The sequence below is a fragment of the Etheostoma cragini genome, chromosome 19 (genome assembly GCF_013103735.1).
Source record: "Etheostoma cragini isolate CJK2018 chromosome 19, CSU_Ecrag_1.0, whole genome shotgun sequence".
Lineage (NCBI taxonomy): Eukaryota > Metazoa > Chordata > Actinopteri > Perciformes > Percidae > Etheostoma > Etheostoma cragini.
In genome coordinates, this window is record NC_048425.1 from 6,833,617 (window position 1) to 6,847,090 (window position 13,474).

The window sequence follows — 13,474 nt, forward strand, 5'->3', positions numbered from 1 at the left end:
CCCCCCCCCCCACAATCTCTATGGCCTGTCTTTATCAAGACTGATCGCCTCAAGCCTGTCTGACCTTGGCAAGCAGATAAAAAAGCAGACAGATAAGGAAAAAAGGGCCAGGGAAAGAACAGGAAGGAAAGGAAGAGCCAACAGGAGTGGCTTGCTATGAGATGCATTTTTCCTAAACTCCGGCTGTTTGAGAACCCAAATTTACATGGCCAGGGAAATCCTCTGGGAAGCTTTATGATAGATGAATAGGAGCGCTCTACTAGGGATGACCCGCTTTTGCAAATTTGGCCCGAGGGAGAAGGGAAGAGGAACTGGGAAACTTAAGCTTTTGCAGAGAGGAAATTGCTCAGCCCCTCAAGCGACATTAGAGTGCTAAATTTATCATTGTGTCATATTTGGGATTATGAATTAGGCTTTATAGATGCATTATGCCCCGTCAGCGTGTTAGTCTTTGAGTTCATTTTAACCAGTATTTTTTTATGCACTACCCAAGATATTCCAAAGAAATTAATTACTATTGGTACGTAAGCCATTATAAATGTATGTACAAGTTCTTAAATTTGTGTCGGGTTTGCGATTTCTTTGACTGCACCGCATTACTTTCGTCAACGACAATGACAAATGCTACGAAAAGTATTTGTTGAAAGATGGGCGAATGTGTGTATACACATATATGTGTCTAGTAATTGATTTACTTACTTATTTGTATGTCTTATTACTGTTTAACTGGCTACCGGGGTGGGTCGGTGGTTGGGATGAAACCACAAAAGGACTATTTTTTTAAAGAATTGTTCATTCAGAAAACACAAAATGGAGACCTATTGTACTATGTTGTAAATATACATTTTAATATATAATTAACGCTGTATCCAATAAAACTGAAAAAAATAATGAGGTGTAAATCCAGCATATTCATAGCAGTTAAATGTTTCATAAAATGTGTTTTTCAGGCTTTAACTACTTACACTTTTGTATAACTTAAAACAAATGGCCGTGGTGAGTTTGACCACTGTGGGTGAACGGACGGCCCGGCAGAGACTGGTTAGAAAGCCGGGGTTTAAGACAGGAGCGGTGACTACTGGATCGGCTTCAGGTGTGCAGGCAGCCACAGGTGTCCTGACGAGAAGAGAGAGTCAGGAGCGACACACACACTCAGCACAAGAAAGAAGGCAAAACCAAACAAAAAACACAGAAGAGAGGGAAACAGACAGGAGAGGCAGCAAGCCAAACCATGACACACACTCTTACAAAGTGATAGGTCGGCGCAAAATCAAACTTTTTTTAAATAAAAAATTTCTTTTCATGTGAATGTGTAATGTTTTACAAAAGGCTCAAATACAACTCAATTGATTTTAGTCCTGTCTAGATTGGTGTGATGTCAGAGACACTTCTAATTCTAACACCAGATCGACAAACTAAAAGCAGTTGCGACAAAAACAATCAAAACCTTTATGTATAACCATGGATTATCAGTGACAGCACAGGGACAGTTTGTTCAGGGCTGTTGTTTGTCCAGACGCTAATAACCAAACTGTGTGTGTCTCCATGTCCCCTCTTGGACACAGACTAATGAGAAGTGACCTTTAATTGTGTTGCTCTGTTAAGGTGGCACGCTGTCAGCAAAGACTGACAGAGTAAAGGAGAGACTTCGCTGTTTATTCACAAAAACAATCAAAACCGACTGATTGAAAAAGAAATCTGTCATTAGAATGCATGAATGCAGTGATCTCAGCGTTGAAACTGCATGGTGTTGTTTACCGTTACATCAGTACTATCATGTGTGGAAAAACGATGATCAAGTTGGCTTACATGTACAATGTATATAAAAAAAACGTATCAAGACTTAGGCTCAAAGTTCAACTGTCACAGACGAGAGAACGTCTTCGTACACTACCACAAAAGGTTAGCAGCATCGGCCCGTGTTGTCCAGGGGGCTGAATTAGTTTAACTGTGTTGTTGCTGTAATTGCGCCGCTCTCGGAAGTGTTGCCCCATGGCTATACCATTCCACGCCTCCATTTTCCTCCCATCATGACAACTGTATCTCATCTCTGATTGGACGTTTGCTGTGAGGAGTTCCTGACCTTTCAGATGGAGCCCGATTCGGTTGGTTGGTTTACATTCTGTCAAACATGAGTCTGTGAGGCACAGGAAACGACATCCCTTCCAGAAAATGTCAAACAGCAGTGGCAGGTCTTTGCTGGCACTGTACTGTGATATTGTTTTGAAGAATCTCGACAGAGGTTGACACATGTCTTGCGGTTGACCGGAAGAACTCTGATTTGCATTCAAAGTGCTTGTTCAAATAGGCAACATTGGATGTGGTTTACACAGATCAGACATTTTGAAGGAGTTAGGAAACAAAAGTTAGATAAGTCGCAGCAAAAGTTAGATAAGAACATCAGGGCCAGAAAGAGCATGCATCCTGGAAAGCGACGCTAATTCTCGACAGAAGCAGGGATGTTGCAATGCCAGCAAAAGCTTCAATTAGTGAGTTAATTAGTCATGTATTAATACTTTATTTGTAATTCATGGCACTGATTCCAAGCTTGACACTTGCATGTCATTACTTTTGGTTTGTGGAGATGAGACTAAGACTGCCACTGATGTGGCAGAAACCAGCCTAGTAGAAAAGATCTTAGAATATGCATCAATTACATAAACTGAGATTGTTGAGATTGTGCTTTGCTTAAGATAAATATTTGTAACTCTCTATGTAAGAGGGGGCTATCCATGTGTGCATTTCCTATTATAGAGGTCCTCAAAGATATGATGTGACTCTTCATCCTGGTCAAAAAAAGTAGTTTTTGCCACACTAGTGGCATGGCTGTATTGATGGTAATATCGGTTAGTCGGTCTCGATCCTCACTTTGGTCCAGATTGAAATATCTACACAACAAGTGAATGAATTGTGGTGAACTATTGAACAGATCATCATGGTGCTCAGATGATAGAGCCTGAATTGTCTACAGTAAGTGGGCATGCTTATCTCTGCATTTACCTACATTCGCATAGTCTATTTCCTTGATGTTACACTTCCGTTGCTGACGGAAATTCCGTCGATTTCACTCAGAAGGTCGGTCATTCGTTACCTTGGGCTTTCTTTGTGTCGGCAGTTTAAACTCCTGTAGATTTCTGAGGACTATAGTGAACCGCTGCTCAGATCTCTGCAGGGTGAATCCAGACAGCTAGCTAGACTATCTGTCGAATAGGAGTTTTCTGTTGCACGACTAAAACAACTTTTGAACATACACACGTTCCACCAAAATAAGTTCCTTCGTAAGGCTATTTTGCAGCGGCACTGCAGCATTTCCTGGTGCTTAACACCACCCAAGACGATTGTGATTGGCTTAAAGAAATGGCAATAAAGCAGAGCATGTTTTCCTACCAACCTGGAATAAAAAAACACCTGTGTGTGGTACAACCTCACAGAGCTGCCAGCGGGGCTGTAGACTCTTAGTCTTGTTTCAGTGTATATGCAGCAGGTTAACTTTTGTATTTTCCATGGGGGCTCTGCTTTCTCTGGGGGTGGGTTAATACAAAATGTTTGACACTGTACTTTAAAAACACACATTTATTGCACAATGGCATGAACTCTATAGGACAGTAACTACGTGCATGAACAGTATTTGTTTTTATAAAAAATAGTTAAACAAAGTATGTGAAAGATACAGCTTGGATTGCATCCCAGTTTCATACCACTGCAGAAATGGAATCCTCCCTCTCCACACGACCTGTGTACTCGCATCCCAAACACCATGTTGTGTGTGTGTGCCTGAATGTGTGCGATTGTCATCTATTAACCACCAATGCTCACCTGTGCAGGTATTTTACATCCCATCAACACACACACACACAAACAAACAAACCTACATGCACAATGTACAATGGATTAAAGCACTGGGGGTGGCATTCCAAACCGCATGAGGATCCTTGTTACGTGTCCTGCTGGCTGGCATCCAAAAAATGTTAAGTAACGAAAACCCATTCATTAAGTCACATAATCACCATGCTGTGTGCTAAAGTGACATTTGCCATCCCTACCTGCAGCGATAGGGTCTGGGCTATATCTTCCACCAGAAGTGTCATGGTGATCCCTCCCCCGCTTACGCTAATGTCAGCATTAATAACTCAACATGATGTCATCTCTTCAGCTTATGTCCAGCAGGAGGTGCTGGGAACCGCCTGTGCCTGTTGTTCTAACGATTAGTCTGCCCTGAGATGTAATGCCGACGGTAAGCCCAGCCTGAATGAGTGGGGTCCTGTCTGAGAAGAGACAAGGTGATAATTGCCTTTGTGTTGCGGAGGAGAAAGGGCAGGGGGCGTCAAGGGCACCGCCACAGCCAACTATGGTAAATCTGTCACTGCACGCGTTGCAAGGCAAAGCCCAGGGCTGCAAACACAGACTGTGTTTGGCTTCTGTGTTTGGTAAGCGGGTCTTTAATGGGGTGGGCAATGTGGTTTTAGTTTGTGTCTGTGTGTGTCTGCAGCTACCTTCCTGTGTCTGCATGCACGGACAGCTTGGCTTGTTCGTGTTTATATTTGACTTGTCCATGTTATCTTGTCTACAGGATAAACTAAGTGTGTTTCTCTTGTAAACACCATTTCAGCTTTTCTTATTACAGATGTGCATCAGTAGACTCAGGGCTGTCAGATGGACATAAATTGTCTGTTGGCCATCACACTTTGGCTTTGATAACCCTAATCCTTTCGAAATGTTAGTCAAACGTTTGACCAATTTTATTCTTAAGGTCCCATGACATGGTGCTCCCTGGATGCTTTTATATAGACTTTAATGGTCCCTGAATCCTGAATTTGATGCCTCTTTCTCAAAATTCAGCCTTGTTGCAGAATTACAACCACTAGAGCCAGTCAACAATCACTTTTCCTTTGGACGTGCGGTTTCTGAGTCTGTAACGACTGAGGGGGGGGGGGGGCGCATGGTGAAGGCTAGGGGTGTGGCCTTGACCAACTGCTTTGCTCTATTGAAACCCATGATGTCTCACTCTCATGAGTGGGCCAAATAATTGGGGCGAGCAGAGCAGAGAAAGGGGAGGTAACGTTGCCGCTTATGACTTCATAAGGGGCAAGATTCCAGCTTAGCCCGTCTGAGCTTTCATGTTCTTTAAGGTAGAACAGCATACCCAGGGCTCGGTTTACACCTATGACCATATTAGGAACTGGGGGATCAGGCCGGCTGGCGGAACGCATATTGTTAATGTTAAAAAACATCATCAAGTAAAATTTTCATGCCATGGGTCCTACTACTACAGTAGGTGGTAATATATTTAAACGTGCTTATCTATCTATCTATCTATCTATCATAAACCAAAACTTACTGAAAAACAAAACAAAAATACACTTTTATCGGCAATGACAGTTGAAGATTACACCTTTTATGTGAAATTGCACACTGACTCACATGGCTGTGTCTGTGTATGCAGACACAGCCTAAAGAAGATGCTTGTTATTTTACCTAACGAACTTTGTCATTTATGCTTCCGCCCACTGTGATGGTTTTGAAGCTACTCTTATACAATATTTGCTCTCCAAACATTTTAACATGCGCATATTTGGACCTTGGTATTGCTAAAATCCTGTTTAAAAATTCTGCAAAATAATCATATACAGTGAAGGGAGATGATTTGATAGAAAATGGCAAAAGGCAGGTTGTAATCTGACAAGGTTGTGTATTCTCTCATGTTTGTTGATTGATTGATTAAACCACGGACCTGACCCCCATTGTACCTGCTTGAACCTGTCTAGAACAAGTTGAATTTTAATGAGCATTTCCATGGAAGGGCATCGTAATACCGTACAAGCAGCCATGACAGCTTTTGTGTTTGGGGGGGTTTTATTAGGTCTAAACACAAGAGGCAAATCTGAATATGTCATGTATTAACCTGCCAAGGGATCGAGCCAGTGTGTCAGCCAATAGAAAAAAAGCATTGCAGTGTTTAATGTGTTCCTGACTGTCCCCAGTCAAACAAGCCTTTTCTGACATTTACCTTTGTCCAATTATTTGCATCTGTGGCAGTGAATTCCTAAAAGCAAGATATAGAAGCAGAGGAATGATGGCCTTTGCTTTCTGTCGTTTTACATCCTTTGTTTCCCAGTAAGTATCATGGGCTGCAAAAATACATTTTGTGCAGCAGCATATTTTCTCCCTGATTTGCATCAGGAAAAAAAAAAAACACTGACAACTTTGGGACACATTAAGGTTGTCTATTTTACCGAGCCGCAGTTATTCTGTTATTGTAGTACCTTCATTAGACACTTCGGGATCTAATTTACTAATCAAATCATTATGATGCAACAGGGACCCCTTTAATTCATCTTTCTGTAAGCCCCCTTTTCCCCATCCAGGCAAGTAATGCAACATCATATTGGTTCTGATCAAACTACTAATCCCTAAACGAGATGTGTGTTTGCACAACTTGTATGAATGTGCTTGTTTGTATATATTAAAGACAGCCAGTTTGTTTTTGTGTGTGTCGGTGTGTAAAAGAGATGAGTGGCTTTGCATGTAGTCTGTGCTAGTCAGGAATTGATCGGCTGCATGCATTAGCAGATTGCCTATTGATGAGGGGGGACGATTTATAGTACTCTGATTGATGGTAGCAATCTAGGAGTATAAATAAATGAATATGTGCCTGCCCTGGTTGGTGATGGCAGTAAAACCTGGATTTGCAAGCTCATCTGCAATCGCAAATGTCATTTAGTATACCCTCATCACCAGGCACCGCTGTCGGATAATGTAAACAGGGATATCAGATGTCAGGCACACTGAAAGGACAACAAGTCTTAGTGCTCTTCCATTCAAATTGACACCACAATATGAGAGCGTTTACAAATGTAGCTGAGAGAAAAACATGATTACATTTTTGTTGTGGTATAAGGTTGGGAGTCAACATCAAGTGGGTCTGTTTAACATTGATCTTTTAACAAAAGAAATCCACATTTTCCCCCAACTCAGTTACATTTTTTATGTGACATTAAATATGTGTTAAATGTATATGTTCTACTCATATCCACACTTTTTTGGTTCTCATGGCAAAATCTATTTAAAGCTAGAGTGTATAGTTTATGCCTAGTATGCCTAGATAGACGCCGCTCCCTCAGGCTTGTTTATTCTTGGTAATTTAACTTTTTCCTCACAAAAACGTCGATCATTTTGTTGATGTTCATACTAAGTTCAAGTTCAATAGTTACAGTTATACATAGCAACGCATTTTATCACATCTCCACCAGATTTAGTTTTTATACGGGTTTTTTTTGTAGTAATTGTAAATTTGTTTAGTGTGTAATCTGTATGTAAATTGTTCACATACAGTTGTACATTGTATGTAAATTTCATTCTGCATTACAATTATAGCTTTGGCATACAATGGAATCTGTATATGCCCTCATTAACCCCTGTAGCCAGCCATTTCAGTGAAAAAAGCTCTGATAACCCTGCAATATATATAGAAACCGCTATTTTCTAACTAAAATAACCTTTTCACATCAATTAAATGAAAAAGAGAGCACATCACAATCACATTGTGAAAGAAAATAATAGGGGAGGGATGTTTTGGTGATGAATCATTCTCTTTCAGCCAGTCACATTACTTTTTCAGTTAAGTAATTCATAATGTTGCCTTCAACCTGAGGCATGGGACAGATTTCAGAAAACCTCTCTAAAACAAATAACTTACAAACAAATAATGTTGCTTTTTTACAGTACATCCCGCTAATATTCGACACAGGTGTGGCTGGATTAGAATATGGAAATAGTAGGAGGTCCTCATGACAACTAGTGGTGTGCGGAAAACAAACAATTGATGATTCTTCATAAAACGGTGTCCAATATGTCACCAGTCACCTATGGAACACACAACGCTGTATAGAATACATGGTTATACTGTAAGTTGATGTTGGTTTGTGTAATGGCACAGTCTTGTGTGGTAACTATATATATATATATATATATACACATACATTGAGGGTGCAATTTGTGAAGAAAGCCGAGGAGGGATGTTTTATTGCACACAGCAAAACATGCAAGAATGAAATCCCCCTTCCATTACCATGGACACACTAGCACCCGGTCAGCCATGCTGAAACACTTATGCACTTCAATATCCAATGGAAAATAATCTCAAAATGAAATAGCACAAAGTGATGTTAACATAAAAATAGCGCTTTTAGTCGGAGAGCGGAGTTCACCATGTGTGGCGAAAACAAAATACTTTTACCCAGGAAACACTTGTTCAGCTCCCGGGAGTGTTTAATTCCAAATCGGATTTTTTTTCTCCTTGTTTTGGTGCCTAAATTTAACTTTCTGGCTGAACTCAACTACCATGGCCCCTGAATGGACTGTTATCTGGTGCTGCTTGTAGCTAGATCCCATTAATGTTTCTGGTAGCTGGCATCCCAGAGCTCAGGAGCGCCTAAATGCAACCAGTAACTAACTAAAGTGATTTGATTGTTCTATAGCACCACAGACTGTTCACTTTAAAGTGCTTTAATTAGCTGAAAATACTTATATTTTAGGTTTATAAAATATGGTCTATTGGTGAAGTAGCATTCATCACTGGGGGGGATACATCATAATTCAACATATATAATAAAAGAAATAATTCAGCAGAAGCAGGGACATGTGGACCAGAAAGGGAGGAAGCCCCACACATTCCCACAGGCAAATCCCACCCTGTACATATACTGTAGATATACTATGGTATATTGTTCATACCAAGTGCTCAACATATTGCATCACAAACATTAAATAGGAGATTCCGACAAATGATAGAAACCATAAACCAAGGAATAATTTTAGTTTTAGCTTATGTGAAGTGCTTCTTAAGAAAAACCCTCATTGGACATGTATATGGAATAACATATTTTAATTGTCACAATGGGCTGACCTTTTTAAATAGCATTTAGAGGAAGGGGACTTGGTTTGACCCGAGCAGCGATCATGAGATGAGTACAGTATATCAGGACCAAGTTGTCTGACTTTGCTATCTGAGTCACAGAGACACTCCATTTACTAAGGGGGGGGGGGGGGGGGGGGAGTCCTGTGACAGCGTGGCTTGTCCGACCTCCCCCCCCCTTCTGTCCCCACCGGCTCCTTCCAACCTCTGACCTCCACCCCTCCTAGAATCTAATCTCACGTATTCCAGATTGTAGAACCTGATACGAACTTCCTCCTGCAACCGGAATACAAGTGATGGGATTTTATCCACTGGCTGCGTGCCATGAATTCAAAGCGTTGCCTGAGTACATTATTTATCTGCTTAGAAGAACCCCTTTGCCCTAGGTGATTTTCACCCATCTCCAATTTTCCTTTTTGGTTTAGATGGGGAGATAGTTACCCGGGGTTAAGTGATGGTTAAGTAGCCTGTCCTCTATCCCAAGGGAAAGCTATTGTCTTTGCTTGTGGAATTGCCCTGTTATCAAGACAACAGATTAACTCAAGCTGGAGCAGGTTTCATTTTTATAAATCCTTTATGATTTAACAGTTAACACTTCCGATTATGTACCTGAAAAATGAATGTAGTGGCCACTGGGACAAACTCTTTGGCAATGATAACATTAATTCCAACACTTTATACACCTTACGTACTTCTGGACCTCTTTTTTGAATCTTTTTTCTATTTTAACAACTTCAATCTTTTAGTGAATTGGTAACTTTTCTGCTCCACAAGTTTAAAATATTTTGGCAATACGTTTTAAGAGGGTCTAAAAAGTGGGGAATGTCAGAAGAAAGAAGGCACGTAAATAATCTCTCTATTCATGACTGAAAATAGTGACTTAGATCAGGTTCCATTACATTCAAAGCAAAAGCAGGATACCTACAAAACTTTGAATGATACCTAATGCAGGAGACATAAAAGACAATTTTCTCTGCTTGTGATGCGCTTGCTAATGATACCCTTGAGAGAGTGTGCAAAAATAATAATTGCGTTATTTGTGTTTGTATGGAGTGAGAAAGTAATCTGTGTAAAACAAACTGCAACCATATCTACAGTTTTAATACTCCAACACACACAAGGCTACACACACAAACTCCCACACATTACTGAAATGTGCGTACCACACAACTCTGCGCCTCCTCCTGGGATTAAGCCTCCTCCTGGACAGAATAAATACATGTTTCTCCACAGCCAGTGGCCTGCATGCTGAGTAGTCCGTCAAGCTCTCCTTCCTGCTTCTGTGAAGTAAACAAATGCTTGCGCTGATTCACCTGCCACTGTTGCATATTCCCAGTGCACCGCGGGCTTAGTAAAGTATAGAGGAGAAACATGAGGAGATGTGATCAAAACCATGTCAGTCATGTCTGAACAAGCACTCCCTGCCCTGCTCTTTTTCATAAACCAGCCCCTGGGTTTACCACGCTTCATCCCTCTGGTGAACTTCTCTTCACCGGGGAGTCATCGGAGTAAAACTATGCACATCCATTGTTTGGACTTTTGAAATGAGACAGAAAGTATTGCTCCTCCGCAAGATTGTTCCTTGTTTATCCTGCTTTTAATTGGGTTGGTGATAATTATCAGTGTCCACTTCTATGAATCAATTACAGACACTTAGCATTGTAATCAATCCTATTTTAGTGTTTTGCATGGAGCTAGGCTTGATTAATTACACAATTAAGCACTTTACTTGATTTATGTGGTATCTCCATCTTTCCTTTGCATTATTTATTCATATTTGCCTGCTTTAAGTACCACGGGTCAACATTAGTTGGAGTCTGTGGCTGGGCAATTTCTAGGAAATTACCTAAAGAGTGGTTCAAATAAAACACAGCTGTTATGATTGCATTGTGTTAGAAAATATTTACCACAGTCTACCGAGGTTTGCTTTTTGCTGCCATTCAAAAAACAGAATATGACAGGTAGGAAACAGGTGGAACCGTGAAGCCATATTATTTTAATATTGCAGTCATATTATTTTATATGTCACATATGTCCTCCAAAGCGCGCTGAAGAAGGGTCTGGCTACTCCACATAGCTTTCAGGGATGGGAGGTGAACATGCTCTGGTTTATTGGCATTTCTTTAAACCAATCAGAATCGTCATGTGCGGTGCTAAACTCTTCACACATCCGTTGCAAAATAGTCATGGGGGGAAAACTCAGATTGGACAGAGAGTCTAGCTAGCTGTCTCAATTTACCATGCAGAGATCTAAAGAGCAGTTGACCATAGTTTAAATAAAAAATACATGCATCCAGCAGAATTTCTTGCAGCACCGGCGCAATCCCAGAAGTGGAAACGCAAACGACCTCAGAGACGAGACTGGTGGACTCAAATGCTCACTTTGACACTCAGACAAAAGTAGGTGTATTTACTGGGTGGCGTTCAAACATAACCAAATAACACTCACAATGAGGATCACAAAATTACAAACATAAACCTGATATCATGAAACCTTACAAAGGACTATTTATACATGAGGTAAGGGAAAACAAAGGGGGGAAGTCAGGGTGTGCAACAAGAGGGAAGCGGGGAATGCAAAATAAAACAGGAATTGCACGAGATTAGACATGAGTGACTTACCTTCTCATACTTGAAAAGATATAACAATAAGAAAGATTGCAAACAAGATGCCTGCCTAATTATAAAGCAGTACAAGGATAAGTAACTGTAATGTCAGTACTAAATATGGCGACCAGTCGTCCCGAAAAATTTGGGACAGCCCTGAAATCCAAGCAGTTGTCTCAAATCCCGAATCCTGCCCAATTGTCTTGAAAATTAGAGCAAAGTCTCAAGAGCAGACTCATGAGTAGTGGTGGGCGGCTGGGCGTGAATTTTAATAACACACATTGCTATTTTTTGTCCATTCATTGTTGAAATGGAGGCTCAGGCGGGTGTCCCGGGACCCGATGACCACGTAGCTTAAAAGCAAAATTGTCTCTTCAACTACAAGGAGGACTGGGAAGGGAATACCTCTTGATTCTGCAGTTTTACATGATGTAGCTAGCAGCAATCTACAAATAACTAACAGCATAACTGTACGGGCCAACACTTTGTGTTTGTTTTATTTTTTTCATATTGACACTTGAGTTCATGATTTTAATGATGTTTTATTTGTATTTTTGGGTTTACATGACAGATGAATAAAAATAATAAATCCATTTGGTGCTGAGTTTTGAAATTCATGTTAGCCCCCTCCCCCCCACACCACCTCGTCTCATCCCGAATTTTACCCATTGTCATCCAGTCACCCTAGTGCTAAAATTTAAATTGTTTATTATTTACTATGTGTTGACATATTTGTTTAGGTGTGTGTTTTTTTATTCATATTTTATTTTATCTTCATTGTACAGTTATTTAAAATACAGACGTTTTATCATATAAGGAAGTGCCCTAAAAAAATCCTCCATGTATGATATGTACATAAGTCTTTCTCATGACTTAAAAATCCCAAATACTTTCAGAAACAATACTGAGGACATGATCAGTGGCACTCAAAAGTAGCTACACCTTTCTTTACACTTGACTCTCACATAAAGACATTGATTGATTTGATTTTAAAAGGTGAAAAAAAAGAAAAAAAAAAGATCATTGCTATGATGATACCACTTTCTGATCATTCTTATTCTTATTAACATGCACTGCCTGACATCAATACACATTTTAGGGAGCGGGTGACTTCCTGTTGCAGAGCCTCCAACACTTCTAATTGTACACTGATTAAAGCAAGTTACCGATCGTACTCAATATGACATGGTTCACTGTTCTTACACAGTTTGGGAAGGAGGAACGGATGATCTTAAATTGCCTTTAATCTCAAAATACGGCTCGGAATCTAAAAAAGGAATATTTGCTGTGAGTGTTGTTGACGGCGTTACGGTGTGTGTTATGTGGATCAGTGGGAGGATGAAGCAAGGGTTAAGGTAATTTTGAAACTCTGTACAGTACTCATGTCAGGCACATGAAGTGCAACTTAAGAGAAAAAGAAACAACTATAAAGAGACCGGGATGCTAAGAGGGCATGACAGAAATCGGAGAAAAAGGTAAAAAAACTAAAATCAATGCATGACTGTAATTTGGCTGCCGGGCTAAATTCACAAGTTGCTGCTGCCTGCGTTTCAGAACTTTTTGCCTCACTTAGCTTTCAGCATCTTCTCCCTTGGCTGCTTTCCCAGGTAGTCCAGTCCCTCGTTTAAAGCTCCAATCCTCTTTAGATATTGACACATTCATCCATCCATGCTCATGCCCAAATGATCCTATGCACCAATCAGATGCAGGAGTGACGGAAAAAAGACAGGGAAAGATGAAGAGGAGGAAGAGGAGGAGAGAGAAAATGAAGGAAGCCGTCCAACAAACGGGAAAATAAGTATACAAAAACAGGAGCAAAGTAGGAGCCAATGCCTAACTGTACAGTTACTCGATTTCATGATTCATCACATTCTGCCATTCCAGGAAGCGTATAAATGGCCATCTGACCCTCGCTTCCTCTTTATATTTTAGGAGCTGCAGGCGTCAAGGCAC